General features: G+C 58.0%; 47 non-coding genes across 47 annotated transcripts; all 47 read right to left on the bottom strand.

Moving 5' to 3' along the window:
• Window positions 1-205: 205 nt before the first annotated feature.
• On the bottom strand, window positions 206-322 carry LOC148822174 (U5 spliceosomal RNA). The gene has a single exon (XR_016093996.1). It is a non-coding gene; the product is annotated as a U5 spliceosomal RNA (small nuclear RNA).
• Window positions 323-727: 405 nt separating this feature from the next.
• LOC148822173 (U5 spliceosomal RNA) lies at window positions 728-844 on the bottom strand. The gene has a single exon (XR_016094067.1). It is a non-coding gene; the product is annotated as a U5 spliceosomal RNA (small nuclear RNA).
• Window positions 845-1,239: 395 nt separating this feature from the next.
• Window positions 1,240-1,356, bottom strand: LOC148822172 (U5 spliceosomal RNA). Its single transcript, XR_016093995.1, has one exon. It is a non-coding gene; the product is annotated as a U5 spliceosomal RNA (small nuclear RNA).
• A 395-nt stretch (window positions 1,357-1,751) lies between these two features.
• Window positions 1,752-1,868, bottom strand: LOC148822171 (U5 spliceosomal RNA). The gene has a single exon (XR_016094060.1). It is a non-coding gene; the product is annotated as a U5 spliceosomal RNA (small nuclear RNA).
• A 395-nt stretch (window positions 1,869-2,263) lies between these two features.
• LOC148822170 (U5 spliceosomal RNA) lies at window positions 2,264-2,380 on the bottom strand. The gene has a single exon (XR_016093994.1). It is a non-coding gene; the product is annotated as a U5 spliceosomal RNA (small nuclear RNA).
• A 395-nt stretch (window positions 2,381-2,775) lies between these two features.
• On the bottom strand, window positions 2,776-2,892 carry LOC148822169 (U5 spliceosomal RNA). The gene has a single exon (XR_016093993.1). It is a non-coding gene; the product is annotated as a U5 spliceosomal RNA (small nuclear RNA).
• A 395-nt stretch (window positions 2,893-3,287) lies between these two features.
• Window positions 3,288-3,404, bottom strand: LOC148822168 (U5 spliceosomal RNA). Its single transcript, XR_016093992.1, has one exon. It is a non-coding gene; the product is annotated as a U5 spliceosomal RNA (small nuclear RNA).
• A 395-nt stretch (window positions 3,405-3,799) lies between these two features.
• Window positions 3,800-3,916, bottom strand: LOC148822167 (U5 spliceosomal RNA). The gene has a single exon (XR_016093991.1). It is a non-coding gene; the product is annotated as a U5 spliceosomal RNA (small nuclear RNA).
• A 405-nt stretch (window positions 3,917-4,321) lies between these two features.
• Window positions 4,322-4,438, bottom strand: LOC148822166 (U5 spliceosomal RNA). The gene has a single exon (XR_016094042.1). It is a non-coding gene; the product is annotated as a U5 spliceosomal RNA (small nuclear RNA).
• A 398-nt stretch (window positions 4,439-4,836) lies between these two features.
• On the bottom strand, window positions 4,837-4,950 carry LOC148822165 (U5 spliceosomal RNA). The gene has a single exon (XR_016094051.1). It is a non-coding gene; the product is annotated as a U5 spliceosomal RNA (small nuclear RNA).
• A 395-nt stretch (window positions 4,951-5,345) lies between these two features.
• On the bottom strand, window positions 5,346-5,462 carry LOC148822164 (U5 spliceosomal RNA). The gene has a single exon (XR_016094061.1). It is a non-coding gene; the product is annotated as a U5 spliceosomal RNA (small nuclear RNA).
• Window positions 5,463-5,857: 395 nt separating this feature from the next.
• Window positions 5,858-5,974, bottom strand: LOC148822163 (U5 spliceosomal RNA). The gene has a single exon (XR_016093952.1). It is a non-coding gene; the product is annotated as a U5 spliceosomal RNA (small nuclear RNA).
• A 395-nt stretch (window positions 5,975-6,369) lies between these two features.
• LOC148822162 (U5 spliceosomal RNA) lies at window positions 6,370-6,486 on the bottom strand. The gene has a single exon (XR_016093948.1). It is a non-coding gene; the product is annotated as a U5 spliceosomal RNA (small nuclear RNA).
• A 405-nt stretch (window positions 6,487-6,891) lies between these two features.
• On the bottom strand, window positions 6,892-7,008 carry LOC148822161 (U5 spliceosomal RNA). Its single transcript, XR_016094066.1, has one exon. It is a non-coding gene; the product is annotated as a U5 spliceosomal RNA (small nuclear RNA).
• A 395-nt stretch (window positions 7,009-7,403) lies between these two features.
• Window positions 7,404-7,520, bottom strand: LOC148822160 (U5 spliceosomal RNA). Its single transcript, XR_016093990.1, has one exon. It is a non-coding gene; the product is annotated as a U5 spliceosomal RNA (small nuclear RNA).
• Window positions 7,521-7,925: 405 nt separating this feature from the next.
• Window positions 7,926-8,042, bottom strand: LOC148822159 (U5 spliceosomal RNA). The gene has a single exon (XR_016093989.1). It is a non-coding gene; the product is annotated as a U5 spliceosomal RNA (small nuclear RNA).
• Window positions 8,043-8,437: 395 nt separating this feature from the next.
• On the bottom strand, window positions 8,438-8,554 carry LOC148822158 (U5 spliceosomal RNA). Its single transcript, XR_016093988.1, has one exon. It is a non-coding gene; the product is annotated as a U5 spliceosomal RNA (small nuclear RNA).
• Window positions 8,555-8,959: 405 nt separating this feature from the next.
• LOC148822157 (U5 spliceosomal RNA) lies at window positions 8,960-9,076 on the bottom strand. Its single transcript, XR_016093987.1, has one exon. It is a non-coding gene; the product is annotated as a U5 spliceosomal RNA (small nuclear RNA).
• A 395-nt stretch (window positions 9,077-9,471) lies between these two features.
• On the bottom strand, window positions 9,472-9,588 carry LOC148822156 (U5 spliceosomal RNA). The gene has a single exon (XR_016093986.1). It is a non-coding gene; the product is annotated as a U5 spliceosomal RNA (small nuclear RNA).
• Window positions 9,589-9,983: 395 nt separating this feature from the next.
• LOC148822155 (U5 spliceosomal RNA) lies at window positions 9,984-10,100 on the bottom strand. The gene has a single exon (XR_016094058.1). It is a non-coding gene; the product is annotated as a U5 spliceosomal RNA (small nuclear RNA).
• A 395-nt stretch (window positions 10,101-10,495) lies between these two features.
• On the bottom strand, window positions 10,496-10,612 carry LOC148822154 (U5 spliceosomal RNA). The gene has a single exon (XR_016093985.1). It is a non-coding gene; the product is annotated as a U5 spliceosomal RNA (small nuclear RNA).
• A 395-nt stretch (window positions 10,613-11,007) lies between these two features.
• On the bottom strand, window positions 11,008-11,124 carry LOC148822153 (U5 spliceosomal RNA). Its single transcript, XR_016093984.1, has one exon. It is a non-coding gene; the product is annotated as a U5 spliceosomal RNA (small nuclear RNA).
• A 395-nt stretch (window positions 11,125-11,519) lies between these two features.
• LOC148822152 (U5 spliceosomal RNA) lies at window positions 11,520-11,636 on the bottom strand. The gene has a single exon (XR_016093983.1). It is a non-coding gene; the product is annotated as a U5 spliceosomal RNA (small nuclear RNA).
• Window positions 11,637-12,031: 395 nt separating this feature from the next.
• LOC148822151 (U5 spliceosomal RNA) lies at window positions 12,032-12,148 on the bottom strand. Its single transcript, XR_016093982.1, has one exon. It is a non-coding gene; the product is annotated as a U5 spliceosomal RNA (small nuclear RNA).
• A 395-nt stretch (window positions 12,149-12,543) lies between these two features.
• Window positions 12,544-12,660, bottom strand: LOC148822150 (U5 spliceosomal RNA). The gene has a single exon (XR_016094069.1). It is a non-coding gene; the product is annotated as a U5 spliceosomal RNA (small nuclear RNA).
• Window positions 12,661-13,055: 395 nt separating this feature from the next.
• On the bottom strand, window positions 13,056-13,172 carry LOC148822149 (U5 spliceosomal RNA). The gene has a single exon (XR_016093981.1). It is a non-coding gene; the product is annotated as a U5 spliceosomal RNA (small nuclear RNA).
• A 395-nt stretch (window positions 13,173-13,567) lies between these two features.
• On the bottom strand, window positions 13,568-13,684 carry LOC148822148 (U5 spliceosomal RNA). The gene has a single exon (XR_016094044.1). It is a non-coding gene; the product is annotated as a U5 spliceosomal RNA (small nuclear RNA).
• A 395-nt stretch (window positions 13,685-14,079) lies between these two features.
• Window positions 14,080-14,196, bottom strand: LOC148822147 (U5 spliceosomal RNA). Its single transcript, XR_016093980.1, has one exon. It is a non-coding gene; the product is annotated as a U5 spliceosomal RNA (small nuclear RNA).
• A 395-nt stretch (window positions 14,197-14,591) lies between these two features.
• Window positions 14,592-14,708, bottom strand: LOC148822146 (U5 spliceosomal RNA). Its single transcript, XR_016093979.1, has one exon. It is a non-coding gene; the product is annotated as a U5 spliceosomal RNA (small nuclear RNA).
• Window positions 14,709-15,103: 395 nt separating this feature from the next.
• LOC148822145 (U5 spliceosomal RNA) lies at window positions 15,104-15,220 on the bottom strand. The gene has a single exon (XR_016094027.1). It is a non-coding gene; the product is annotated as a U5 spliceosomal RNA (small nuclear RNA).
• Window positions 15,221-15,625: 405 nt separating this feature from the next.
• LOC148822144 (U5 spliceosomal RNA) lies at window positions 15,626-15,742 on the bottom strand. The gene has a single exon (XR_016094057.1). It is a non-coding gene; the product is annotated as a U5 spliceosomal RNA (small nuclear RNA).
• Window positions 15,743-16,140: 398 nt separating this feature from the next.
• Window positions 16,141-16,254, bottom strand: LOC148822143 (U5 spliceosomal RNA). Its single transcript, XR_016094050.1, has one exon. It is a non-coding gene; the product is annotated as a U5 spliceosomal RNA (small nuclear RNA).
• A 395-nt stretch (window positions 16,255-16,649) lies between these two features.
• Window positions 16,650-16,766, bottom strand: LOC148822142 (U5 spliceosomal RNA). The gene has a single exon (XR_016093978.1). It is a non-coding gene; the product is annotated as a U5 spliceosomal RNA (small nuclear RNA).
• Window positions 16,767-17,110: 344 nt separating this feature from the next.
• Window positions 17,111-17,227, bottom strand: LOC148822141 (U5 spliceosomal RNA). Its single transcript, XR_016094041.1, has one exon. It is a non-coding gene; the product is annotated as a U5 spliceosomal RNA (small nuclear RNA).
• A 405-nt stretch (window positions 17,228-17,632) lies between these two features.
• Window positions 17,633-17,749, bottom strand: LOC148822140 (U5 spliceosomal RNA). The gene has a single exon (XR_016094084.1). It is a non-coding gene; the product is annotated as a U5 spliceosomal RNA (small nuclear RNA).
• A 395-nt stretch (window positions 17,750-18,144) lies between these two features.
• On the bottom strand, window positions 18,145-18,261 carry LOC148822139 (U5 spliceosomal RNA). Its single transcript, XR_016093977.1, has one exon. It is a non-coding gene; the product is annotated as a U5 spliceosomal RNA (small nuclear RNA).
• Window positions 18,262-18,666: 405 nt separating this feature from the next.
• Window positions 18,667-18,783, bottom strand: LOC148822138 (U5 spliceosomal RNA). The gene has a single exon (XR_016094026.1). It is a non-coding gene; the product is annotated as a U5 spliceosomal RNA (small nuclear RNA).
• Window positions 18,784-19,188: 405 nt separating this feature from the next.
• On the bottom strand, window positions 19,189-19,305 carry LOC148822137 (U5 spliceosomal RNA). The gene has a single exon (XR_016094065.1). It is a non-coding gene; the product is annotated as a U5 spliceosomal RNA (small nuclear RNA).
• Window positions 19,306-19,700: 395 nt separating this feature from the next.
• Window positions 19,701-19,817, bottom strand: LOC148822136 (U5 spliceosomal RNA). The gene has a single exon (XR_016093976.1). It is a non-coding gene; the product is annotated as a U5 spliceosomal RNA (small nuclear RNA).
• Window positions 19,818-20,222: 405 nt separating this feature from the next.
• Window positions 20,223-20,339, bottom strand: LOC148822135 (U5 spliceosomal RNA). Its single transcript, XR_016094025.1, has one exon. It is a non-coding gene; the product is annotated as a U5 spliceosomal RNA (small nuclear RNA).
• A 405-nt stretch (window positions 20,340-20,744) lies between these two features.
• LOC148822134 (U5 spliceosomal RNA) lies at window positions 20,745-20,861 on the bottom strand. The gene has a single exon (XR_016093975.1). It is a non-coding gene; the product is annotated as a U5 spliceosomal RNA (small nuclear RNA).
• A 405-nt stretch (window positions 20,862-21,266) lies between these two features.
• Window positions 21,267-21,383, bottom strand: LOC148822133 (U5 spliceosomal RNA). The gene has a single exon (XR_016094064.1). It is a non-coding gene; the product is annotated as a U5 spliceosomal RNA (small nuclear RNA).
• A 395-nt stretch (window positions 21,384-21,778) lies between these two features.
• Window positions 21,779-21,895, bottom strand: LOC148822132 (U5 spliceosomal RNA). Its single transcript, XR_016093974.1, has one exon. It is a non-coding gene; the product is annotated as a U5 spliceosomal RNA (small nuclear RNA).
• Window positions 21,896-22,300: 405 nt separating this feature from the next.
• LOC148822131 (U5 spliceosomal RNA) lies at window positions 22,301-22,417 on the bottom strand. The gene has a single exon (XR_016094022.1). It is a non-coding gene; the product is annotated as a U5 spliceosomal RNA (small nuclear RNA).
• Window positions 22,418-22,822: 405 nt separating this feature from the next.
• On the bottom strand, window positions 22,823-22,939 carry LOC148822130 (U5 spliceosomal RNA). Its single transcript, XR_016093973.1, has one exon. It is a non-coding gene; the product is annotated as a U5 spliceosomal RNA (small nuclear RNA).
• A 398-nt stretch (window positions 22,940-23,337) lies between these two features.
• On the bottom strand, window positions 23,338-23,451 carry LOC148822129 (U5 spliceosomal RNA). Its single transcript, XR_016094076.1, has one exon. It is a non-coding gene; the product is annotated as a U5 spliceosomal RNA (small nuclear RNA).
• Window positions 23,452-23,846: 395 nt separating this feature from the next.
• On the bottom strand, window positions 23,847-23,963 carry LOC148822128 (U5 spliceosomal RNA). Its single transcript, XR_016093972.1, has one exon. It is a non-coding gene; the product is annotated as a U5 spliceosomal RNA (small nuclear RNA).
• Between the last annotated feature and the right edge of the window lie 384 nt (window positions 23,964-24,347).

Raw genomic sequence — 24,347 nt, 5'->3', positions numbered from 1 at the left:
GCCACATTGTACCGGAAACGACGCGCTCTGGGAAGCCGCTATGCAAATCGAGTTCCCAAGATCCCCGGCGGCCAGACACATCCCGCCCGCCAGTGAAAAGAGTGGGAATCAGAAGGCCGGAGATCCAGAACTCACGGGACAGATGGCCACAACCGCAGTAACAAGAGCAATTGTTTTGTTTTCTCTCTTTGACCAGCCCAGCTGCGCCCCACCCGAAGGCAGGGAAGCACAAAAATTGCATGGAACTCATTCATGCTCCTCTCCACGGAAATCTTTAGTAAAAGGCGAAAGATTTGTACGAGATGAAGAGAAACCAGAGTGCGTGGCTGCCCAGCTGCAGGAGCCCAGGCCGCCTCCAATGCCTCTGCCCTACTGGTCGTGGTTGGCAATGCACCTGGCCTCACAAACGAGCCAGTGTGGCCCGTTCAGCTCCGGGCTCATCGCCTGCGGCTCTCGGCTCGCGGGCGTGCCCAATCCGTGCTGCGGCGACGGGATGACTCAGAAAACAACCGGCCACATTGTACCGGAAACGACGCGCTCTTGGAAGCCGCTATGCAAATCGAGTTCCCAAGATCCCCGGCGGCCGGACACATCCCGCCCGCCAGTGAAAAGAGTGGGAATCAGAAGGCCGGAGATCCAGGACTCATGGGACAGATGGCCTCAACCGCAGTAACAAGAGCGATTGCGAGCGATTGTTTTGTTTTCTCTCTTTGACCAGCCCAGCTGCGCCCCACCCGAAGGCAGGGAAGCACAAAAATTGCATGGAACTCATTCATGCTCCTCTCCATGGAAATCTTTAGTAAAAGGCGAAAGATTTGTACGAGATGAAGAGAAACCAGAGTGCGTGGCTGCCCAGCTGCAGGAGCCCAGGCCGCCTCCAATGCCTCTGCCCTACTGGTCGTGGTTGGCAATGCACCTGGCCTCACAAACGAGCCAGTGTGGCCCGTTCAGCTCCGGGCTCATCGCCTGCGGCTCTCGGCTCGCGGGCGTGCCCAATCCGTGCTGCGGCGACGCGATGACTCAGAAAACAACCGGCCACATTGTACCGGAAACGACGCGCTCTGGGAAGCCGCTATGCAAATCGAGTTCCCAAGATCCCCGGCGGCCAGACACATCCCGCCCGCCAGTGAAAAGAGTGGGAATCAGAAGGCCGGAGATCCAGAACTCACGGGACAGATGGCCACAACCGCAGTAACAAGAGCAATTGTTTTGTTTTCTCTCTTTGACCAGCCCAGCTGCGCCCCACCCGAAGGCAGGGAAGCACAAAAATTGCATGGAACTCATTCATGCTCCTCTCCACGGAAATCTTTAGTAAAAGGCGAAAGATTTGTACGAGATGAAGAGAAACCAGAGTGCGTGGCTGCCCAGCTGCAGGAGCCCAGGCCGCCTCCAATGCCTCTGCCCTACTGGTCGTGGTTGGCAATGCACCTGGCCTCACAAACGAGCCAGTGTGGCCCGTTCAGCTCCGGGCTCATCGCCTGCGGCTCTCGGCTCGCGGGCGTGCCCAATCCGTGCTGCGGCGACGCGATGACTCGGAAAACAACCGGCCACACTGTACCGGAAACGACGCAATCTGGGAAGCCGCTATGCAAATCGAGTTCCCAAGATCCCCGGCGTCCGGACACATCCCGCCCGCCAGTGAAAAGAGTGGGAATCAGAAGGCCGGAGATCCAGGACTCACGAGACAGATGGCCACAACCGCAGTAACAAGAGCAATTGTTTTGTTTTCTCTCTTTGACCAGCCCAGCTGCGCCCCACCCGAAAGCAGGGAAGCACAAAAATTGCATGGAACTCATTCATGCTCCTCTCCACGGAAATCTTTAGTAAAAGGCGAAAGATATGTACGAGATGAAGAGAAACCAGAGTGCGTGGCTGCCCAGCTGCAGGTGCCCAGGCCGCCTCCAATGCCTCTGCCCTACTGGTCGTGGTTGGCAATGCACCTGGCCTCACAAACGAGCCAGTGTGGCCCGTTCAGCTCCGGGCTCATCGCCTGCGGCTCTCGGCTCGCGGGCGTGCCCAATCCGTGCTGCGGCGACGGGATGACTCAGAAAACAACCGGCCACATTGTACCGGAAACGACGCGCTCTGGGAAGCCGCTATGCAAATCGAGTTCCCAAGATCCCCGGCGGCCAGACACATCCCGCCCGCCAGTGAAAAGAGTGGGAATCAGAAGGCCGGAGATCCAGAACTCACGGGACAGATGGCCACAACCGCAGTAACAAGAGCAATTGTTTTGTTTTCTCTCTTTGACCAGCCCAGCTGCGCCCCACCCGAAGGCAGGGAAGCACAAAAATTGCATGGAACTCATTCATGCTCCTCTCCACGGAAATCTTTAGTAAAAGGCGAAAGATTTGTACGAGATGAAGAGAAACCAGAGTGCGTGGCTGCCCAGCTGCAGGAGCCCAGGCCGCCTCCAATGCCTCTGCCCTACTGGTCGTGGTTGGCAATGCACCTGGCCTCACAAACGAGCCAGTGTGGCCCGTTCAGCTCCGGGCTCATCGCCTGCGGCTCTCGGCTCGCGGGCGTGCCCAATCCGTGCTGCGGCGACGCGATGACTCAGAAAACAACCGGCCACATTGTACCGGAAACGACGCGCTCTGGGAAGCCGCTATGCAAATCGAGTTCCCAAGATCCCCGGCGGCCAGACACATCCCGCCCGCCAGTGAAAAGAGTGGGAATCAGAAGGCCGGAGATCCAGAACTCACGGGACAGATGGCCACAACCGCAGTAACAAGAGCAATTGTTTTGTTTTCTCTCTTTGACCAGCCCAGCTGCGCCCCACCCGAAGGCAGGGAAGCACAAAAATTGCATGGAACTCATTCATGCTCCTCTCCACGGAAATCTTTAGTAAAAGGCGAAAGATTTGTACGAGATGAAGAGAAACCAGAGTGCGTGGCTGCCCAGCTGCAGGAGCCCAGGCCGCCTCCAATGCCTCTGCCCTACTGGTCGTGGTTGGCAATGCACCTGGCCTCACAAACGAGCCAGTGTGGCCCGTTCAGCTCCGGGCTCATCGCCTGCGGCTCTCGGCTCGCGGGCGTGCCCAATCCGTGCTGCGGCGACGGGATGACTCAGAAAACAACCGGCCACATTGTACCGGAAACGACGCGCTCTGGGAAGCCGCTATGCAAATCGAGTTCCCAAGATCCCCGGCGGCCAGACACATCCCGCCCGCCAGTGAAAAGAGTGGGAATCAGAAGGCCGGAGATCCAGAACTCACGGGACAGATGGCCACAACCGCAGTAACAAGAGCAATTGTTTTGTTTTCTCTCTTTGACCAGCCCAGCTGCGCCCCACCCGAAGGCAGGGAAGCACAAAAATTGCATGGAACTCATTCATGCTCCTCTCCACGGAAATCTTTAGTAAAAGGCGAAAGATTTGTACGAGATGAAGAGAAACCAGAGTGCGTGGCTGCCCAGCTGCAGGAGCCCAGGCCGCCTCCAATGCCTCTGCCCTACTGGTCGTGGTTGGCAATGCACCTGGCCTCACAAACGAGCCAGTGTGGCCCGTTCAGCTCCGGGCTCATCGCCTGCGGCTCTCGGCTCGCGGGCGTGCCCAATCCGTGCTGCGGCGACGCGATGACTCAGAAAACAACCGGCCACATTGTACCGGAAACGACGCGCTCTGGGAAGCCGCTATGCAAATCGAGTTCCCAAGATCCCCGGCGGCCAGACACATCCCGCCCGCCAGTGAAAAGAGTGGGAATCAGAAGGCCGGAGATCCAGAACTCACGGGACAGATGGCCACAACCGCAGTAACAAGAGCAATTGTTTTGTTTTCTCTCTTTGACCAGCCCAGCTGCGCCCCACCCGAAGGCAGGGAAGCACAAAAATTGCATGGAACTCATTCATGCTCCTCTCCACGGAAATCTTTAGTAAAAGGCGAAAGATTTGTACGAGATGAAGAGAAACCAGAGTGCGTGGCTGCCCAGCTGCAGGAGCCCAGGCCGCCTCCAATGCCTCTGCCCTACTGGTCATGGTTGGCAATGCACCTGGCCTCACAAACGAGCCAGTGTGGCCCGTTCAGCTCCGGGCTCATCGCCTGCGGCTCTCGGCTCGCGGGCGTGCCCAATCCGTGCTGCGGCGACGGGATGACTCAGAAAACAACCGGCCACATTGTACCGGAAACGACGCGCTCTGGGAAGCCGCTATGCAAATCGAGTTCCCAAGATCCCCGGCGGCCAGACACATCCCGCCCGCCAGTGAAAAGAGTGGGAATCAGAAGGCCGGAGATCCAGGACTCACGGGACAGATGACCTCAACCGCAGTAACAAGAGCGATTGCGAGCGATTGTTTTGTTTTCTCTCTTTGACCAGCCCAGCTGCGCCCCACCCGAAGGCAGGGAAGCACAAAAATTGCATGGAACTCATTCATGCTCCTCTCCACGGAAATCTTTAGTAAAAGGCGAAAAATTTGTACGAGATGAAGAGAAACCAGAGTGCGTGGCTGCCCAGCTGCAGGAGCCCAGGCCGCCTCCAATGCCTCTGCCCTACTGGTCGTGGTTGGCAATGCACCTGGCCTCACAAACGAGCCAGTGTGGCCCGTTCAGCTCCGGGCTCATCGCCTGCGGCTCTCGGCTCGCGGGCGTGCCCAATCCGTGCTGCGGCGACGCGATGACTCAGAAAACAACCGGCCACATTGTACCGGAAACGACGCGCTCTGGGAAGCCGCTATGCAAATCGAGTTCCCAAGATCCCCGGCGGCCAGACACATCCCGCCCGCCAGTGAAAAGAGTGGGAATCAGAAGGCCGGAGATCCAGAACTCACGGGACAGATGGCCACAACCGCAGTAACAAGAGCTATTGTTTTGTTTTCTCTCTTTGACCAGCCCAGCTGCGCCTCACCCGAAGGCAGGGAAGCACAAAAATTGCATGGAACTCATTCATGCTCCTCTCCACGGAAATCTTTAGTAAAAGGCGAAAGATTTGTACGAGATGAAGAGAAACCAGAGTGCGTGGCTGCCCAGCTGCAGGAGCCCAGGCCGCCTCCAATGCCTCTGCCCTACTGGTCGTGGTTGGCAATGCACCTGGCCTCACAAACGAGCCAGTGTGGCCCGTTCAGCTCCGGGCTCATCGCCTGCGGCTCTCGGCTCGCGGGCGTGCCCAATCCGTGCTGCGGCGACGCGATGACTCAGAAAACAACCGGCCACATTGTACCGGAAACGACGCGCTCTGGGAAGCCGCTATGCAAATCGAGTTCCCAAGATCCCCGGCGGCCAGACACATCCCGCCCGCCAGTGAAAAGAGTGGGAATCAGAAGGCCGGAGATCCAGAACTCACGGGATAGATGGCCACAACCGCAGTAACAAGAGCAATTGTTTTGTTTTCTCTCTTTGACCAGCCCAGCTGCGCCCCACCCGAAGGCAGGGAAGCACAAAAATTGCATGGAACTCATTCATGCTCCTCTCCACAGAAATCTTTAGTAAAAGGCGAAAGATTTGTACGAGATGAAGAGAAACCAGAGTGCGTGGCTGCCCAGCTGCAGGAGCCCAGGCCGCCTCCAATGCCTCTGCCCTACTGGTCATGGTTGGCAATGCACCTGGCCTCACAAACGAGCCAGTGTGGCCCGTTCAGCTCCGGGCTCATCGCCTGCGGCTCTCGGCTCGCGGGCGTGCCCAATCCGTGCTGCGGCGACGCGATGACTCGGAAAACAACCGGCCACACTGTACCGGAAACGACGCACTCTGGGAAGCCGCTATGCAAATCGAGTTCCCAAGATCCCCGGCGTCCGGACACATCCCGCCCGCCAGTGAAAAGAGTGGGAATCAGAAGGCCGGAGATCCAGGACTCACGAGACAGATGGCCACAACCGCAGTAACAAGAACAATTGTTTTGTTTTCTCTCTTTGACCAGCCCAGCTGCGCCCCACCCGAAAGCAGGGAAGCACAAAAATTGCATGGAACTCATTCATGCTCCTCTCCACGGAAATCTTTAGTAAAAGGCGAAAGATTTGTACGAGATGAAGAGAAACCAGAGTGCGTGGCTGCCCAGCTGCAGGAGCCCAGGCCGCCTCCAATGCCTCTGCCCTACTGGTCGTGGTTGGCAATGCACCTGGCCTCACAAACGAGCCAGTGTGGCCCGTTCAGCTCCGGGCTCATCGCCTGCGGCTCTCGGCTCGCGGGCGTGCCCAATCCGTGCTGCGGCGACGGGATGACTCAGAAAACAACCGGCCACATTGTACCGGAAACGACGCGCTCTGGGAAGCCGCTATGCAAATCGAGTTCCCAAGATCCCCGGCGGCCAGACACATCCCGCCCGCCAGTGAAAAGAGTGGGAATCAGAAGGCCGGAGATCCAGAACTCACGGGACAGATGGCCACAACCGCAGTAACAAGAGCAATTGTTTTGTTTTCTCTCTTTGACCAGCCCAGCTGCGCCCCACCCGAAGGCAGGGAAGCACAAAAATTGCATGGAACTCATTCATGCTCCTCTCCACGGAAATCTTTAGTAAAAGGCGAAAGATTTGTACGAAATGAAGAGAAACCAGAGTGCGTGGCTGCCCAGCTGCAGGAGCCCAGGCCGCCTCCAATGCCTCTGCCCTACCGGTCGTGGTTGGCAATGCACCTGGCCTCACAAACGAGCCAGTGTGGCCCGTTCAGCTCCGGGCTCATCGCCTGCGGCTCTCGGCTCGCGGGCGTGCCCAATCCGTGCTGCGGCGACGCGGTGACTCGGAAAACAACCGGCCACACTGTACCGGAAACGACGCGCTCTTGGAAGCCGCTATGCAAATCGAGTTCCCAAGATCCCCGGCGGCCGGACACATCCTGCCCGCCAGTGAAAAGAGTGGGAATCAGAAGGCCGGAGATCCAGGACTCACGAGACAGATGGCCACAACCGCAGTAACAAGAGCGATTGCGAGCAATTGTTTTGTTTTCTCTCTTTGACCAGCCCAGCTGCGCCCCACCCGAAGGCAGGGAAGCACAAAAATTGCATGGAACTCATTCATGCTCCTCTCCACGGAAATCTTTAATAAAAGGCGAAAGATTTGTACGAGATGAAGAGAAACCAGAGTGTGTGGCTGCCCAGCTGCAGGAGCCCAGGCCGCCTCCAATGCCTCTGCCCTACCGGTCGTGGTTGGCAATGCACCTGGCCTCACAATCGAGCCAGTGTGGCCCGTTCAGCTCCGGGCTCATCGCCTGCGGCTCTCGGCTCGCGGGCCTGCCCAATCCGTGCTGCGGCGACGCGATGACTCGGAAAACAACCGGCCACACTATACCGGAAACGACGCACTCTGGGAAGCCGCTATGCAAATCGAGTTCCCAAGATCCCCAGCAGCCGGACACATCCCGCCCGCCAGTGAAAAGAGTGGGAATCAGAAGGCCGGAGATCCAGGACTCACGGGACAGATGACCACAACCGCAGTAACAAGAGCGATTGTTTTGTTTTCTCTCTTTGACCAGCCCAGCTGCGCCCCACCCGAAGGCAGGGAAGCACAAAAATTGCATGGAACTCATTCATGCTCCTCTCCACGGAAATCTTTAGTAAAAGGCGAAAGATTTGTACGAGATGAAGAGAAACCAGAGTGCGTGGCTGCCCAGCTGCAGGAGCCCAGGCCGCCTCCAATGCCTCTGCCCTACCGGTCGTGGTTGGCAATGCACCTGGCCTCACAAACGAGCCAGTGTGGCCCGTTCAGCTCCGGGCTCATCGCCTGCGGCTCTCGGCTCGCGGGCGTGCCCAATCCGTGCTGCGGCGACGCGATGACTCGGAAAACAACCGGCCACACTGTACCGGAAACGACGCGCTCTTGGAAGCCGCTATGCAAATCGAGTTCCCAAGATCCCCGGCGGCCGGACACATCCCGCCCGCCAGTGAAAAGAGTGGGAATCAGAAGGCCGGAGATCCAGGACTCACGGGACAGATGGCCTCAACCGCAGTAACAAGAGCGATTGCGAGCGATTGTTTTGTTTTCTCTCTTTGACCAGCCCAGCTGCGCCCCACCCGAAGGCAGGGAAGCACAAAAATTGCATGGAACTCATTCATGCTCCTCTCCACGGAAATCTTTAGTAAAAGGCGAAAGATTTGTACGAGATGAAGAGAAACCAGAGTGCGTGGCTGCCCAGCTGCAGGAGCCCAGGCCGCCTCCAATGCCTCTGCCCTACTGGTCGTGGTTGGCAATGCACCTGGCCTCACAAACGAGCCAGTGTGGCCCGTTCAGCTCCGGGCTCATCGCCTGCGGCTCTCGGCTCGCGGGCGTGCCCAATCCGTGCTGCGGCAACGCGATGACTCAGAAAACAACCGGCCACATTGTACCGGAAACGACGCGCTCTGGGAAGCCGCTATGCAAATCGAGTTCCCAAGATCCCCGGCGGCCAGACACATCCCGCCCGCCAGTGAAAAGAGTGGGAATCAGAAGGCCGGAGATCCAGAACTCACGGGACAGATGGCCACAACCGCAGTAACAAGAGCAATTCTTTTGTTTTCTCTCTTTGACCAGCCCAGCTGCGCCCCACCCGAAGGCAGGGAAGCACAAAAATTGCATGGAACTCATTCATGCTCCTCTCCACGGAAATCTTTAGTAAAAGGCGAAAGATTTGTACGAGATGAAGAGAAACCAGAGTGCGTGGCTGCCCAGCTGCAGGAGCCCAGGCCGGCTCCAATGCCTCTGCCCTACCGGTCGTGGTTGGCAATGCACCTGGCCTCACAAACGAGCCAGTGTGGCCCGTTCAGCTCCGGGCTCATCGCCTGCGGCTCTCGGCTCGCGGGCGTGCCCAATCCGTGCTGCGGCGACGCGATGACTCGGAAAACAACCGGCCACACTGTACCGGAAACGACGCGCTCTTGGAAGCCGCTATGCAAATCGAGTTCCCAAGATCCCCGGCGGCCGGACACATCCCGCCCGCCAGTGAAAAGAGTGGGAATCAGAAGGCCGGAGATCCAGGACTCATGGGACAGATGGCCTCAACCGCAGTAACAAGAGCGATTGCGAGCGATTGTTTTGTTTTCTCTCTTTGACCAGCCCAGCTGCGCCCCACCCGAAGGCAGGGAAGCACAAAAATTGCATGGAACTCATTCATGCTCCTCTCCACGGAAATCTTTAGTAAAAGGCGAAAGATTTGTACGAGATGAAGAGAAACCAGAGTGCGTGGCTGCCCAGTTGCAGGAGCCCAGGCCGCCTCCAATGCCTCTGCCCTACTGGTCGTGGTTGGCAATGCACCTGGCCTCACAAACGAGCCAGTGTGGCCCGTTCAGCTCCGGGCTCATCGCCTGCGGCTCTCGGCTCGCGGGCGTGCCCAATCCGTGCTGCGGCGACGCGATGACTCAGAAAACAACCGGCCACATTGTACCGGAAACGACGCGCTCTGGGAAGCCGCTATGCAAATCGAGTTCCCAAGATCCCCGGCGGCCAGACACATCCCGCCCGCCAGTGAAAAGAGTGGGAATCAGAAGGCCGGAGATCCAGAACTCACGGGACAGATGGCCACAACCGCAGTAACAAGAGCAATTGTTTTGTTTTCTCTCTTTGACCAGCCCAGCTGCGCCCCACCCGAAGGCAGGGAAGCACAAAAATTGCATGGAACTCATTCATGCTCCTCTCCACGGAAATCTTTAGTAAAAGGCGAAAGATTTGTACGAGATGAAGAGAAACCAGAGTGCGTGGCTGCCCAGCTGCAGGAGCCCAGGCCGCCTCCAATGCCTCTGCCCTACTGGTCATGGTTGGCAATGCACCTGGCCTCACAAACGAGCCAGTGTGGCCCGTTCAGCTCCGGGCTCATCGCCTGCGGCTCTCGGCTCGCGGGCGTGCCCAATCCGTGCTGCGGCGACGCGATGACTCGGAAAACAACCGGCCACACTGTACCGGAAACGACGCAATCTGGGAAGCCGCTATGCAAATCGAGTTCCCAAGATCCCCGGCGTCCGGACACATCCCGCCCGCCAGTGAAAAGAGTGGGAATCAGAAGGCCGGAGATCCAGGACTCACGAGACAGATGGCCACAACCGCAGTAACAAGAGCAATTGTTTTGTTTTCTCTCTTTGACCAGCCCAGCTGCGCCCTACCCGAAAGCAGGGAAGCACAAAAATTGCATGGAACTCATTCATGCTCCTCTCCACGAAAATCTTTAGTAAAAGGCGAAAGATTTGTACGAGATGAAGAGAAACCAGAGTGCGTGGCTGCCCAGCTGCAGGAGCCCAGGCCGCCTCCAATGCCTCTGCCCTACTGGTCGTGGTTGGCAATGCACCTGGCCTCACAAACGAGCCAGTGTGGCCCGTTCAGCTCCGGGCTCATCGCCTGCGGCTCTCGGCTCGCGGGCGTGCCCAATCCGTGCTGCGGCGACGGGATGACTCAGAAAACAACCGGCCACATTGTACCGGAAACGACGCGCTCTGGGAAGCCGCTATGCAAATCGAGTTCCCAAGATCCCCGGCGGCCAGACACATCCCGCCCGCCAGTGAAAAGAGTGGGAATCAGAAGGCCGGAGATCCAGAACTCACGGGACAGATGGCCACAACCGCAGTAACAAGAGCAATTGTTTTGTTTTCTCTCTTTGACCAGCCCAGCTGCGCCCCACCCGAAGGCAGGGAAGCACAAAAATTGCATGGAACTCATTCATGCTCCTCTCCACGGAAATCTTTAGTAAAAGGCGAAAGATTTGTACGAGATGAAGAGAAACCAGAGTGCGTGGCTGCCCAGCTGCAGGAGCCCAGGCCGCCTCCAATGCCTCTGCCCTACTGGTCGTGGTTGGCAATGCACCTGGCCTCACAAACGAGCCAGTGTGGCCCGTTCAGCTCCGGGCTCATCGCCTGCGGCTCTCGGCTCGCGGGCGTGCCCAATCCGTGCTGCGGCGACGCGATGACTCAGAAAACAACCGGCCACATTGTACCGGAAACGACGCGCTCTGGGAAGCCGCTATGCAAATCGAGTTCCCAAGATCCCCGGCGGCCAGACACATCCCGCCCGCCAGTGAAAAGAGTGGGAATCAGAAGGCCGGAGATCCAGAACTCACGGGACAGATGGCCACAACCGCAGTAACAAGAGCAATTGTTTTGTTTTCTCTCTTTGACCAGCCCAGCTGCGCCCCACCCGAAGGCAGGGAAGCACAAAAATTGCATGGAACTCATTCATGCTCCTCTCCACGGAAATCTTTAGTAAAAGGCGAAAGATTTGTACGAGATGAAGAGAAACCAGAGTGCGTGGCTGCCCAGCTGCAGGAGCCCAGGCCGCCTCCAATCCCTCTGCCCTACTGGTCGTGGTTGGCAATGCACCTGGCCTCACAAACGAGCCAGTGTGGCCCGTTCAGCTCCGGGCTCATCGCCTGCGGCTCTCGGCTCGCGGGCGTGCCCAATCCGTGCTGCGGCGACGGGATGACTCAGAAAACAACCGGCCACATTGTACCGGAAACGACGCGCTCTGGGAAGCCGCTATGCAAATCGAGTTCCCAAGATCCCCGGCGGCCAGACACATCCCGCCCGCCAGTGAAAAGAGTGGGAATCAGAAGGCCGGAGATCCAGAACTCACGGGACAGATGGCCACAACCGCAGTAACAAGAGCAATTGTTTTGTTTTCTCTCTTTGACCAGCCCAGCTGCGCCCCACCCGAAGGCAGGGAAGCACAAAAATTGCATGGAACTCATTCATGCTCCTCTCCACGGAAATCTTTAGTAAAAGGCGAAAGATTTGTACGAGATGAAGAGAAACCAGAGTGCGTGGCTGCCCAGTTGCAGGAGCCCAGGCCGCCTCCAATGCCTCTGCCCTACTGGTCGTGGTTGGCAATGCACCTGGCCTCACAAACGAGCCAGTGTGGCCCGTTCAGCTCCGGGCTCATCGCCTGCGGCTCTCGGCTCGCGGGCGTGCCCAATCCGTGCTGCGGCGACGCGATGACTCAGAAAACAACCGGCCACATTGTACCGGAAACGACGCGCTCTGGGAAGCCGCTATGCAAATCGAGTTCCCAAGATCCCCGGCGGCCAGACACATCCCGCCCGCCAGTGAAAAGAGTGGGAATCAGAAGGCCGGAGATCCAGAACTCACGGGACAGATGGCCACAACCGCAGTAACAAGAGCAATTGTTTTGTTTTCTCTCTTTGACCAGCCCAGCTGCGCCCCACCCGAAGGCAGGGAAGCACAAAAATTGCATGGAACTCATTCATGCTCCTCTCCACGGAAATCTTTAGTAAAAGGCGAAAGATTTGTACGAGATGAAGAGAAACCAGAGTGCGTGGCTGCCCAGCTGCAGGAGCCCAGGCCGCCTCCAATGCCTCTGCCCTACTGGTCATGGTTGGCAATGCACCTGGCCTCACAAACGAGCCAGTGTGGCCCGTTCAGCTCCGGGCTCATCGCCTGCGGCTCTCGGCTCGCGGGCGTGCCCAATCCGTGCTGCGGCGACGCGATGACTCGGAAAACAACCGGCCACACTGTACCGGAAACGACGCAATCTGGGAAGCCGCTATGCAAATCGAGTTCCCAAGATCCCCGGCGTCCGGACACATCCCGCCCGCCAGTGAAAAGAGTGGGAATCAGAAGGCCGGAGATCCAGGACTCACGAGACAGATGGCCACAACCGCAGTAACAAGAGCAATTGTTTTGTTTTCTCTCTTTGACCAGCCCAGCTGCGCCCCACCCGAAAGCAGGGAAGCACAAAAATTGCATGGAACTCATTCATGCTCCTCTCCACGAAAATCTTTAGTAAAAGGCGAAAGATTTGTACGAGATGAAGAGAAACCAGAGTGCGTGGCTGCCCAGCTGCAGGAGCCCAGGCCGCCTCCAATGCCTCTGCCCTACTGGTCGTGGTTGGCAATGCACCTGGCCTCACAAACGAGCCAGTGTGGCCCGTTCAGCTCCGGGCTCATCGCCTGCGGCTCTCGGCTCGCGGGCGTGCCCAATCCGTGCTGCGGCGACGGGATGACTCAGAAAACAACCGGCCACATTGTACCGGAAACGACGCGCTCTGGGAAGCCGCTATGCAAATCGAGTTCCCAAGATCCCCGGCGGCCAGACACATCCCGCCCGCCAGTGAAAAGAGTGGGAATCAGAAGGCCGGAGATCCAGAACTCACGGGACAGATGGCCACAACCGCAGTAACAAGAGCAATTGTTTTGTTTTCTCTCTTTGACCAGCCCAGCTGCGCCCCACCCGAAGGCAGGGAAGCACAAAAATTGCATGGAACTCATTCATGCTCCTCTCCACGGAAATCTTTAGTAAAAGGCGAAAGATTTGTACGAGATGAAGAGAAACCAGAGTGCGTGGCTGCCCAGCTGCAGGAGCCCAGGCCGCCTCCAATGCCTCTGCCCTACTGGTCGTGGTTGGCAATGCACCTGGCCTCACAAACGAGCCAGTGTGGCCCGTTCAGCTCCGGGCTCATCGCCTGCGGCTCTCGGCTCGCGGGCGTGCCCAATCCGTGCTGCGGCGACGCGATGACTCAGAAAACAACCGGCCACATTGTACCGGAAACGACGCGCTCTGGGAAGCCGCTATGCAAATCGAGTTCCCAAGATCCCCGGCGGCCAGACACATCCCGCCCGCCAGTGAAAAGAGTGGGAATCAGAAGGCCGGAGATCCAGAACTCACGGGACAGATGGCCACAACCGCAGTAACAAGAGCAATTGTTTTGTTTTCTCTCTTTGACCAGCCCAGCTGCGCCCCACCCGAAGGCAGGGAAGCACAAAAATTGCATGGAACTCATTCATGCTCCTCTCCACGGAAATCTTTAGTAAAAGGCGAAAGATTTGTACAAGATGAAGAGAAACCAGAGTGCGTGGCTGCCCAGCTGCAGGAGCCCAGGCCGCCTCCAATCCCTCTGCCCTACTGGTCGTGGTTGGCAATGCACCTGGCCTCACAAACGAGCCAGTGTGGCCCGTTCAGCTCCGGGCTCATCGCCTGCGGCTCTCGGCTCGCGGGCGTGCCCAATCCGTGCTGCGGCGACGGGATGACTCAGAAAACAACCGGCCACATTGTACCGGAAACGACGCGCTCTGGGAAGCCGCTATGCAAATCGAGTTCCCAAGATCCCCGGCGGCCAGACACATCCCGCCCGCCAGTGAAAAGAGTGGGAATCAGAAGGCCGGAGATCCAGAACTCACGGGACAGATGGCCACAACCGCAGTAACAAGAGCAATTGTTTTGTTTTCTCTCTTTGACCAGCCCAGCTGCGCCCCACCCGAAGGCAGGGAAGCACAAAAATTGCATGGAACTCATTCATGCTCCTCTCCACGGAAATCTTTAGTAAAAGGCGAAAGATTTGTACGAGATGAAGAGAAACCAGAGTGCGTGGCTGCCCAGCTGCAGGAGCCCAGGCCGCCTCCAATGCCTCTGCCCTACTGGTCGTGGTTGGCAATGCACCTGGCCTCACAAACGAGCCAGTGTGGCCCGTTCAGCTCCGGGCTCATCGCCTGCGGCTCTCGGCTCGCGGGCGTGCCCAATCCGTGCTGCGGCGACGCGATGACTCAGAAAACAACCGGCCACATTGTACCGGAAACGACGCGCTCTGGGAAGCCGCTATGCAAATCGAGTTCCCAAGATCCCCGGCGGCCAGACACATCCCGCCCGCCAGTGAAAAGAGTGGGAATCAGAAGGCCGGAGATCCAGAACTCACGGGACAGATGGCCACAACCGCAGTAACAAGAGCAATTGTTTTGTTTTCTCTCTTTGACCAGCCCAGCTGCGCCCCACCCGAAGGCAGGGAAGCACAAAAATTGCATGGAACTCATTCATGCTCCTCTCCACGGAAATCTTTAGTAAAAGGCGAAAGATTTGTACGAGATGAAGAGAAACCAGAGTGCGTGGCTGCCCAGCTGCAGGAGCCCAGGCCGCCTCCAATGCCTCTGCCCTACTGGTCATGGTTGGCAATGCACCTGGCCTCACAAACGAGCCAGTGTGGCCCGTTCAGCTCCGGGCTCATCGCCTGCGGCTCTCGGCTCGCGGGCGTGCCCAATCCGTGCTGCGGCGACGGGATGACTCAGAAAACAACCGGCCACATTGTACCGGAAACGACGCGCTCTGGGAAGCCGCTATGCAAATCGAGTTCCCAAGATCCCCGGCGGCCAGACACATCCCGCCCGCCAGTGAAAAGAGTGGGAATCAGAAGGCCGGAGATCCAGAACTCACGGGACAGATGGCCACAACCGCAGTAACAAGAGCAATTGTTTTGTTTTCTCTCTTTGACCAGCCCAGCTGCGTCCCACCCGAAGGCAGGGAAGCACAAAAATTGCATGGAACTCATTCATGCTCCTCTCCACGGAAATCTTTAGTAAAAGGCGAAAGATTTGTACGAGATGAAGAGAAACCAGAGTGCGTGGCTGCCCAGCTGCAGGAGCCCAGGCCGCCTCCAATGCCTCTGCCCTACCGGTCGTGGTTGGCAATGCACCTGGCCTCACAAACGAGCCAGTGTGGCCCGTTCAGCTCCGGGCTCATCGCCTGCGGCTCTCGGCTCGCGGGCGTGCCCAATCCGTGCTGCGGCGACGCGATGACTCGGAAAACAACCGGCCACACTGTACCGGAAACGACGCGCTCTTGGAAGCCGCTATGCAAATCGAGTTCCCAAGATCCCCGGCGGCCGGACACATCCCGCCCGCCAGTGAAAAGAGTGGGAATCAGAAGGCCGGAGATCCAGGACTCACGGGACAGATGGCCTCAACCGCAGTAACAAGAGCGATTGCGAGCGATTGTTTTGTTTTCTCTCTTTGACCAGCCCAGCTGCGCCCCACCCGAAGGCAGGGAAGCACAGAAATTGCATGGAACTCATTCATGCTCCTCTCCACGGAAATCTTTAGTAAAAGGCGAAAGATTTGTACGAGATGAAGAGAAACCAGAGTGCGTGGCTGCCCAGCTGCAGGAGCCCAGGCCGCCTCCAATGCCTCTGCCCTACTGGTCGTGGTTGGCAATGCACCTGGCCTCACAAACGAGCCAGTGTGGCCCGTTCAGCTCCGGGCTCATCGCCTGCGGCTCTCGGCTCGCGGGCGTGCCCAATCCGTGCTGCGGCGACGCGATGACTCAGAAAACAACCGGCCACACTGTACCGGAAACGACGCGCTCTGGGAAGCCGCTATGCAAATCGAGTTCCCAAGATCCCCGGCGGCCAGACACATCCCGCCCGCCAGTGAAAAGAGTGGGAATCAGAAGGCCGGAGATCCAGAACTCACGGGACAGATGGCCACAACCGCAGTAACAAGAGCTATTGTTTTGTTTTCTCTCTTTGACCAGCCCAGCTGCGCCTCACCCGAAGGCAGGGAAGCACAAAAATTGCATGGAACTCATTCATGCTCCTCTCCACGGAAATCTTTAGTAAAAGGCGAAAGATTTGTACGAGATGAAGAGAAACCAGAGTGCGTGGCTGCCCAGCTGCAGGAGCCCAGGCTGCCTCCAATGCCTCTGCCCTACTGGTCGTGGTTGGCAATGCACCTGGCCTCACAAACGAGCCAGTGTGGCCCGTTCAGCTCCGGGCTCATCGCCTGCGGCTCTCGGCTCGCGGGCGTGCCCAATCCGTGCTGCGGCGACGCGATGACTCAGAAAACAACCGGCCACATTGTACCGGAAACGACGCGCTCTGGGAAGCCGCTATGCAAGTCGAGTTCCCAAGATCCCCGGCGGCCAGACACATCCCGCCCGCCAGTGAAAAGAGTGGGAATCAGAAGGCCGGAGATCCAGAACTCACGGGATAGATGGCCACAACCGCAGTAACAAGAGCAATTGTTTTGTTTTCTCTCTTTGACCAGCCCAGCTGCGCCCCACCCGAAGGCAGGGAAGCACAAAAATTGCATGGAACTCATTCATGCTCCTCTCCACGGAAATCTTTAGTAAAAGGCGAAAGATTTGTACGAGATGAAGAGAAACCAGAGTGCGTGGCTGCCCAGCTGCAGGAGCCCAGGCCGCCTCCAATGCCTCTGCCCTACTGGTCATGGTTGGCAATGCACCTGGCCTCACAAACGAGCCAGTGTGGCCCGTTCAGCTCCGGGCTCATCGCCTGCGGCTCTCGGCTCGCGGGCGTGCCCAATCCGTGCTGCGGCGACGCGATGACTCGGAAAACAACCGGCCACACTGTACCGGAAACGACGCGCTCTTGGAGTATTGTTGGAGGCCGGAGATCCAGGACTCACGGGACAGATGGCCTCAACCGCAGTAACCGCAGTAACAAGAGCGATTGCGAGCGATTGTTTTGTTTTCTCTCTTTGACCAGCCCAGCTGCGCCCCACCCGAAGGCAGGGAAGCACAAAAATTGCATGGAACTCATTCATGCTCCTCTCCACGGAAATCTTTAGTAAAAGGCGAAAAATTTGTACGAGATGAAGAGAAACCAGAGTGCGTGGCTGCCCAGCTGCAGGAGCCCAGGCCGCCTCCAATGCCTCTGCCCTACTGGTCGTGGTTGGCAATGCACCTGGCCTCACAAACGAGCCAGTGTGGCCCGTTCAGCTCCGGGCTCATCGCCTGCGGCTCTCGGCTCGCGGGCGTGCCCAATCCGTGCTGCGGCGACGCGATGACTCAGAAAACAACCGGCCACATTGTACCGGAAACGACGCGCTCTGGGAAGCCGCTATGCAAATCGAGTTCCCAAGATCCCCGGCGGCCAGACACATCCCGCCCGCCAGTGAAAAGAGTGGGAATCAGAAGGCCGGAGATCCAGAACTCACGGGACAGATGGCCACAACCGCAGTAACAAGAGCGATTGCGAGCAATTGTTTTGTTTTCTCTCTTTGACCAGCCCAGCTGCGCCCCACCCGAAGGCAGGGAAGCACAAAAATTGCATGGAACTCATTCATGCTCCTCTCCACGGAAATCTTTAATAAAAGGCGTAAGATTTGTACGAGATGAAGAGAAACCAGAGTGCGTGGCTGCCCAGCTGCAGGAGCCCAGGCCGCCTCCAATGCCTCTGCCCTACTGGTCGTGGTTGGCAATGCACCTGGCCTCACAATCGAGCCAGTGTGGCCCGTTCAGCTCCGGGCTCATCGCCTGCGGCTCTCGGCTCGCGGGCCTGCCCAATCCGTGCTGCGGCGACGCGATGACTCGGAAAACAACCGGCCACACTATACCGGAAACGACGCACTCTGGGAAGCCGCTATGCAAATCGAGTTCCCAAGATCCCCAGCAGCCGGACACATCCCGCCCGCCAGTGAAAAGAGTGGGAATCAGAAGGCCGGAGATCCAGGACTCACGGGACAGATGACCACAACCGCAGTAACAAGAGCGATTGTTTTGTTTTCTCTCTTTGACCAGCCCAGCTGCGCCCCACCCGAAGGCAGGGAAGCACAAAAATTGCATGGAACTCATTCATGCTCCTCTCCACGGAAATCTTTAGTAAAAGGCGAAAGATTTGTACGAGATGAAGAGAAACCAGAGTGCGTGGCTGCCGAGCTGCAGGAGCCCAGGCCGCCTCCAATGCCTCTGCCCTACCGGTCGTGGTTGGCAATGCACCTGGCCTCACAAACGAGCCAGTGTGGCCCGTTCAGCTCCGGGCTCATCGCCTGCGGCTCTCGGCTCGCGGGCGTGCCCAATCCGTGCTGCGGCGACGCGATGACTCGGAAAACAACCGGCCACACTGTATCGGAAACGACGCGCTCTTGGAAGCCGCTATGCAAATCGAGTTCCCAAGATCCCCGGCGGCCGGACACATCCCACCCGCCAGTGAAAAGAGTGGGAATCAGAAGGCCGGAGATCCAGGACTCACGGGACAGATGGCCACAACCACAGTAACAAGAGCGATTGCGATCGATTGTTTTGTTTTCTCTCATTGACCAGCCCAGCTGCGTCCCACCCGAAGGCAGGGAAGCACAAAAATTGCATGGAACTCATTCATGCTCCTCTCCACGGAAATCTTTAGTAAAAGGCGAAAGATTTGTACGAGATGAAGAGAAACCAGAGTGCGTGGCTGCCCAGCTGCAGGAGCCCAGGCCGCCTCCAATGCCTCTGCCCTACCGGTCGTGGTTGGCAATGCACCTGGCCTCACAAACGAGCCAGTGTGGCCCGTTCAGCTCCGGGCTCATCGCCTGCGGCTCTCGGCTCGCGGGCGTGCCCAATCCGTGCTGCGGCGACGCGATGACTCGGAAAACAACCGGCCACACTGTACCGGAAACGACGCGCTCTTGGAAGCCGCTATGCAAATCGAGTTCCCAAGATCCCCGGCGGCCGGACACATCCTGCCCGCCAGTGAAAAGAGTGGGAATCAGAAGGCCGGAGATCCAGGACTCACGAGACAGATGGCCACAACCGCAGTAACAAGAGCGATTGCGAGCAATTGTTTTGTTTTCTCTCTTTGACCAGCCCAGCTGCGCCCCACCCGAAGGCAGGGAAGCACAAAAATTGCATGGAACTCATTCATGCTCCTCTCCACGGAAATCTTTAATAAAAGGCGAAAGATTTGTACGAGATGAAGAGAAACCAGAGTGTGTGGCTACCCAGCTGCAGGAGCCCAGGCCGCCTCCAATGCCTCTGCCCTACCGGTCGTGGTTGGCAATGCACCTGGCCTCACAATCGAGCCAGTGTGGCCCGTTCAGCTCCGGGCTCATCGCCTGCGGCTCTCGGCTCGCGGGCCTGCCCAATCCGTGCTGCGGCGACGCGATGACTCGGAAAACAACCGGCCACACTATACCGGAAACGACGCACTCTGGGAAGCCGCTATGCAAATCGAGTTCCCAAGATCCCCAGCAGCCGGACACATCCCGCCCGCCAGTGAAAAGAGTGGGAATCAGAAGGCCGGAGATCCAGGACTCACGGGACAGATGACCACAACCGCAGTAACAAGAGCGATTGTTTTGTTTTCTCTCTTTGACCAGCCCAGCTGCGCCCCACCCGAAGGCAGGGAAGCACAAAAATTGCATGGAACTCATTCATGCTCCTCTCCACGGAAATCTTTAGTAAAAGGCGAAAGATTTGTACGAGATGAAGAGAAACCAGAGTGCGTGGCTGCCGAGCTGCAGGAGCCCAGGCCGCCTCCAATGCCTCTGCCCTACCGGTCGTGGTTGGCAATGCACCTGGCCTCACAAACGAGCCAGTGTGGCCCGTTCAGCTCCGGGCTCATCGCCTGCGGCTCTCGGCTCGCGGGCGTGCCCAATCCGTGCTGCGGCGACGCGATGACTCGGAAAACAACCGGCCACACTGTATCGGAAACGACGCGCTCTTGGAAGCCGCTATGCAAATCGAGTTCCCAAGATCCCCGGCGGCCGGACACATCCCGCCCGCCAGTGAAAAGAGTGGGAATCAGAAGGCCGGAGATCCAGGACTCACGGGACAGATGGCCACAACCGCAGTAACAAGAGCGATTGCGATCGATTGTTTTGTTTTCTCTCATTGACCAGCCCAGCTGCGTCCCACCCGAAGGCAGGGAAGCACAAAAATTGCATGGAACTCATTCATGCTCCTCTCCACGGAAATCTTTAGTAAAAGGCGAAAGATTTGTACGAGATGAAGAGAAACCAGAGTGCGTGGCTGCCCAGCTGCAGGAGCCCAGGCCGCCTCCAATGCCTCTGCCCTACCGGTCGTGGTTGGCAATGCACCTGGCCTCACAAACGAGCCAGTGTGGCCCGTTCAGCTCCGGGCTCATCGCCTGCGGCTCTCGGCTCGCGGGCGTGCCCAATCCGTGCTGCGGCGACGCGATGACTCGGAAAACAACCGGCCACACTGTACCGGAAACGACGCGCTCTTGGAAGCCGCTATGCAAATCGAGTTCCCAAGATCCCCGGCGGCCGGACACATCCCGCCCGCCAGTGAAAAGAGTGGGAATCAGAAGGCCGGAGATCCAGGACTCACGGGACAGATGGCCTCAACCGCAGTAACAAGAGCGATTGCGAGCGATTGTTTTGTTTTCTCTCTTTGACCAGCCCAGCTGCGCCCCACCCGAAGGCAGGGAAGCACAAAAATTGCATGGAACTCATTCATGCTCCTCTCCACGGAAATCTTTAGTAAAAGGCGAAAGATTTGTACGAGATGAAGAGAAACCAGAGTGCGTGGCTGCCCAGCTGCAGGAGCCCAGGCCGCCTCCAATGCCTCTGCCCTACCGGTCGTGGTTGGCAATGCACCTGGCCTCACAAACGAGCCAGTGTGGCCCGTTCAGCTCCGGGCTCATCGCCTGCGGCTCTCGGCTCGCAGGCGTGCCCAATCCGTGCTGCGGCGACGCGATGACTCGGAAAACAACCGGCCACACTGTACCGGAAACGACGCGCTCTTGGAAGCCGCTATGCAAATCGAGTTCCCAAGATCCCCGGCGGCCGGACACATCCTGCCCGCCAGTGAAAAGAGTGGGAATCAGAAGGCCGGAGATCCAGGACTCACGAGACAGATGGCCACAACCGCAGTAACAAGAGCGATTGCGAGCAATTGTTTTGTTTTCTCTCTTTGACCAGCCCAGCTGCGCCCCACCCGAAGGCAGGGAAGCACAAAAATTGCATGGAACTCATTCATGCTCCTCTCCACGGAAATCTTTAATAAAAGGCGAAAGATTTGTACGAGATGAAGAGAAACCAGAGTGTGTGGCTACCCAGCTGCAGGAGCCCAGGCCGCCTCCAATGCCTCTGCCCTACCGGTCGTGGTTGGCAATGCACCTGGCCTCACAATCGAGCCAGTGTGGCCCGTTCAGCTCCGGGCTCATCGCCTGCGGCTCTCGGCTCGCGGGCCTGCCCAATCCGTGCTGCGGCGACGCGATGACTCGGAAAACAACCGGCCACACTATACCGGAAACGACGCACTCTGGGAAGCCGCTATGCAAATCGAGTTCCCAAGATCCCCAGCAGCCGGACACATCCCGCCCGCCAGTGAAAAGAGTGGGAATCAGAAGGCCGGAGATCCAGGACTCACGGGACAGATGACCACAACCGCAGTAACAAGAGCGATTGTTTTGTTTTCTCTCTTTGACCAGCCCAGCTGCGCCCCACCCGAAGGCAGGGAAGCACAAAAATTGCATGGAACTCATTCATGCTCCTCTCCACGGAAATCTTTAGTAAAAGGCGAAAGATTTGTACGAGATGAAGAGAAACCAGAGTGCGTGGCTGCCGAGCTGCAGGAGCCCAGGCCGCCTCCAATGCCTCTGCCCTACCGGTCGTGGTTGGCAATGCACCTGGCCTCACAAACGAGCCAGTGTGGCCCGTTCAGCTCCGGGCTCATCGCCTGCGGCTCTCGGCTCGCGGGCGTGCCCAATCCGTGCTGCGGCGACGCGATGACTCGGAAAACAACCGGCCACACTGTATCGGAAACGACGCGCTCTTGGAAGCCGCTATGCAAATCGAGTTCCCAAGATCCCCGGCGGCCGGACACATCCCGCCCGCCAGTGAAAAGAGTGGGAATCAGAAGGCCGGAGATCCAGGACTCACGGGACAGATGGCCACAACCGCAGTAACAAGAGCGATTGCGATCGATTGTTTTGTTTTCTCTCATTGACCAGCCCAGCTGCGTCCCACCCGAAGGCAGGGAAGCACAAAAATTGCATGGAACTCATTCATGCTCCTCTTCACGGAAATCTTTAGTAAAAGGCGAAAGATTTGTACGAGATGAAGAGAAACCAGAGTGCGTGGCTGCCCAGCTGCAGGAGCCCAGGCCGCCTCCAATGCCTCTGCCCTACCGGTCGTGGTTGGCAATGCACCTGGCCTCACAAACGAGCCAGTGTGGCCCGTTCAGCTCCGGGCTCATCGCCTGCGGCTCTCGGCTCGCGGGCGTGCCCAATCCGTGCTGCGGCGACGCGATGACTCGGAAAACAACCGGCCACACTGTACCGGAAACGACGCGCTCTTGGAAGCCGCTATGCAAATCGAGTTCCCAAGATCCCCGGCGGCCGGACACATCCCGCCCGCCAGTGAAAAGAGTGGGAATCAGAAGGCCGGAGATCCAGGACTCACGGGACAGATGGCCTCAACCGCAGTAACAAGAGCGATTGCGAGCGATTGTTTTGTTTTCTCTCTTTGACCAGCCCAGCTGCGCCCCACCCGAAGGCAGGGAAGCACAAAAATTGCATGGAACTCATTCATGCTCCTCTCCACGGAAATCTTTAGTAAAAGGCGAAAGATTTGTACGAGATGAAGAGAAACCAGAGTGCGTGGCTGCCCAGCTGCAGGAGCCCAGGCCGCCTCCAATGCCTCTTCCCTACTGGTCATGGTTGGCAATGCACCTGGCCTCACAAACGAGCCAGTGTGGCCCGTTCAGCTCCGGGCTCATCGCCTGCGGCTCTCGGCTCGCGGGCGTGCCCAATCCGTGCTGCGGCGACGCGATGACTCGGAAAACAACCGGCCACACTGTACCGGAAACGACGCACTCTGGGAAGCCGCTATGCAAATCGAGTTCCCAAGATCCCCGGCGGCCGGACACATCCCGCCCGCCAGTGAAAAGAGTGGGAATCAGAAGGCCGGAGATCCAAGACTCACGAGACAGATGGCCACAACCGCAGTAACAAGAGCAATTGTTTTGTTTTCTCTCTTTGACCAGCCCAGCTGCGCCCCACCCGAAGGCAGGAAAGCACAAAAATTGCATGGAACTCATTCATGCCCTTCTCCACGGAAATCTTTAGTAAAAGGCGAAAGATTTGTACGAGATGAAGAGAAACCAGAGTGCGTGGCTGCCCAGCTGCAGGAGCCCAGGCCGCCTCCAATGCCTCTGCCCTAATGGTCGTGGTTGGCAATGCACCTGGCCTCACAAACGAGCCAGTGTGGCCCGTTCAGCTCCGGGCTCATCGCCTGCGGCTCTCGGCTCGCGGGCGTGCCCAATCCGTGCTGCGGCGACGCGATGACTCAGAAAACAACCGGCCACATTGTACCGGAAACGACGCGCTCTGGGAAGCCGCTATGCAAATCGAGTTCCCAAGATCCCCGGCGGCCAGACACATCCCGCCCGCCAGTGAAAAGAGTGGGAATCAGAAGGCCGGAGATCCAGAACTCACGGGACAGATGGCCACAACCGCAGTAACAAGAGCAATTCTTTTGTTTTCTCTCTTTGACCAGCCCAGCTGCGCCCCACCCGAAGGCAGGGAAGCACAAAAATTGCATGGAACTCATTCATGCTCCTCTCCACGGAAATCTTTAGTAAAAGGCGAAAGATTTGTACGAGATGAAGAGAAACCAGAGTGCGTGGCTGCCCAGCTGCAGGAGCCCAGGCCGCCTCCAATGCCTCTGCCCTACCGGTCGTGGTTGGCAATGCACCTGGCCTCACAAACGAGCCAGTGTGGCCCGTTCAGCTCCGGGCTCATCGCCTGCGGCTCTCGGCTCGCGGGCGTGCCCAATCCGTGCTGCGGCGACGCGATGACTCGGAAAACAACCGGCCACACTGTACCGGAAACGACGCGCTCTTGGAAGCCGCTATGCAAATCGAGTTCCCAAGATCCCCGGCGGCTGGACACATCCCGCCCGCCAGTGAAAAGAGTGGGAATCAGAAGGCCGGAGATCCAGAACTCACGGGACAGATGGCCACAACCGCAGTAACAAGAGCAATTCTTTTGTTTTCTCTCTTTGACC

Source organism: Atractosteus spatula, chromosome 13 (assembly GCF_055471065.1).
Source record: "Atractosteus spatula isolate fAtrSpa1 chromosome 13, fAtrSpa1.hap1, whole genome shotgun sequence".
Taxonomy (NCBI): Eukaryota; Metazoa; Chordata; class Actinopteri; order Semionotiformes; family Lepisosteidae; genus Atractosteus; species Atractosteus spatula.
The sequence above is the reverse complement of the archived record's forward strand: the minus strand, read 5'-3'. Positions and strand labels throughout refer to the sequence as shown.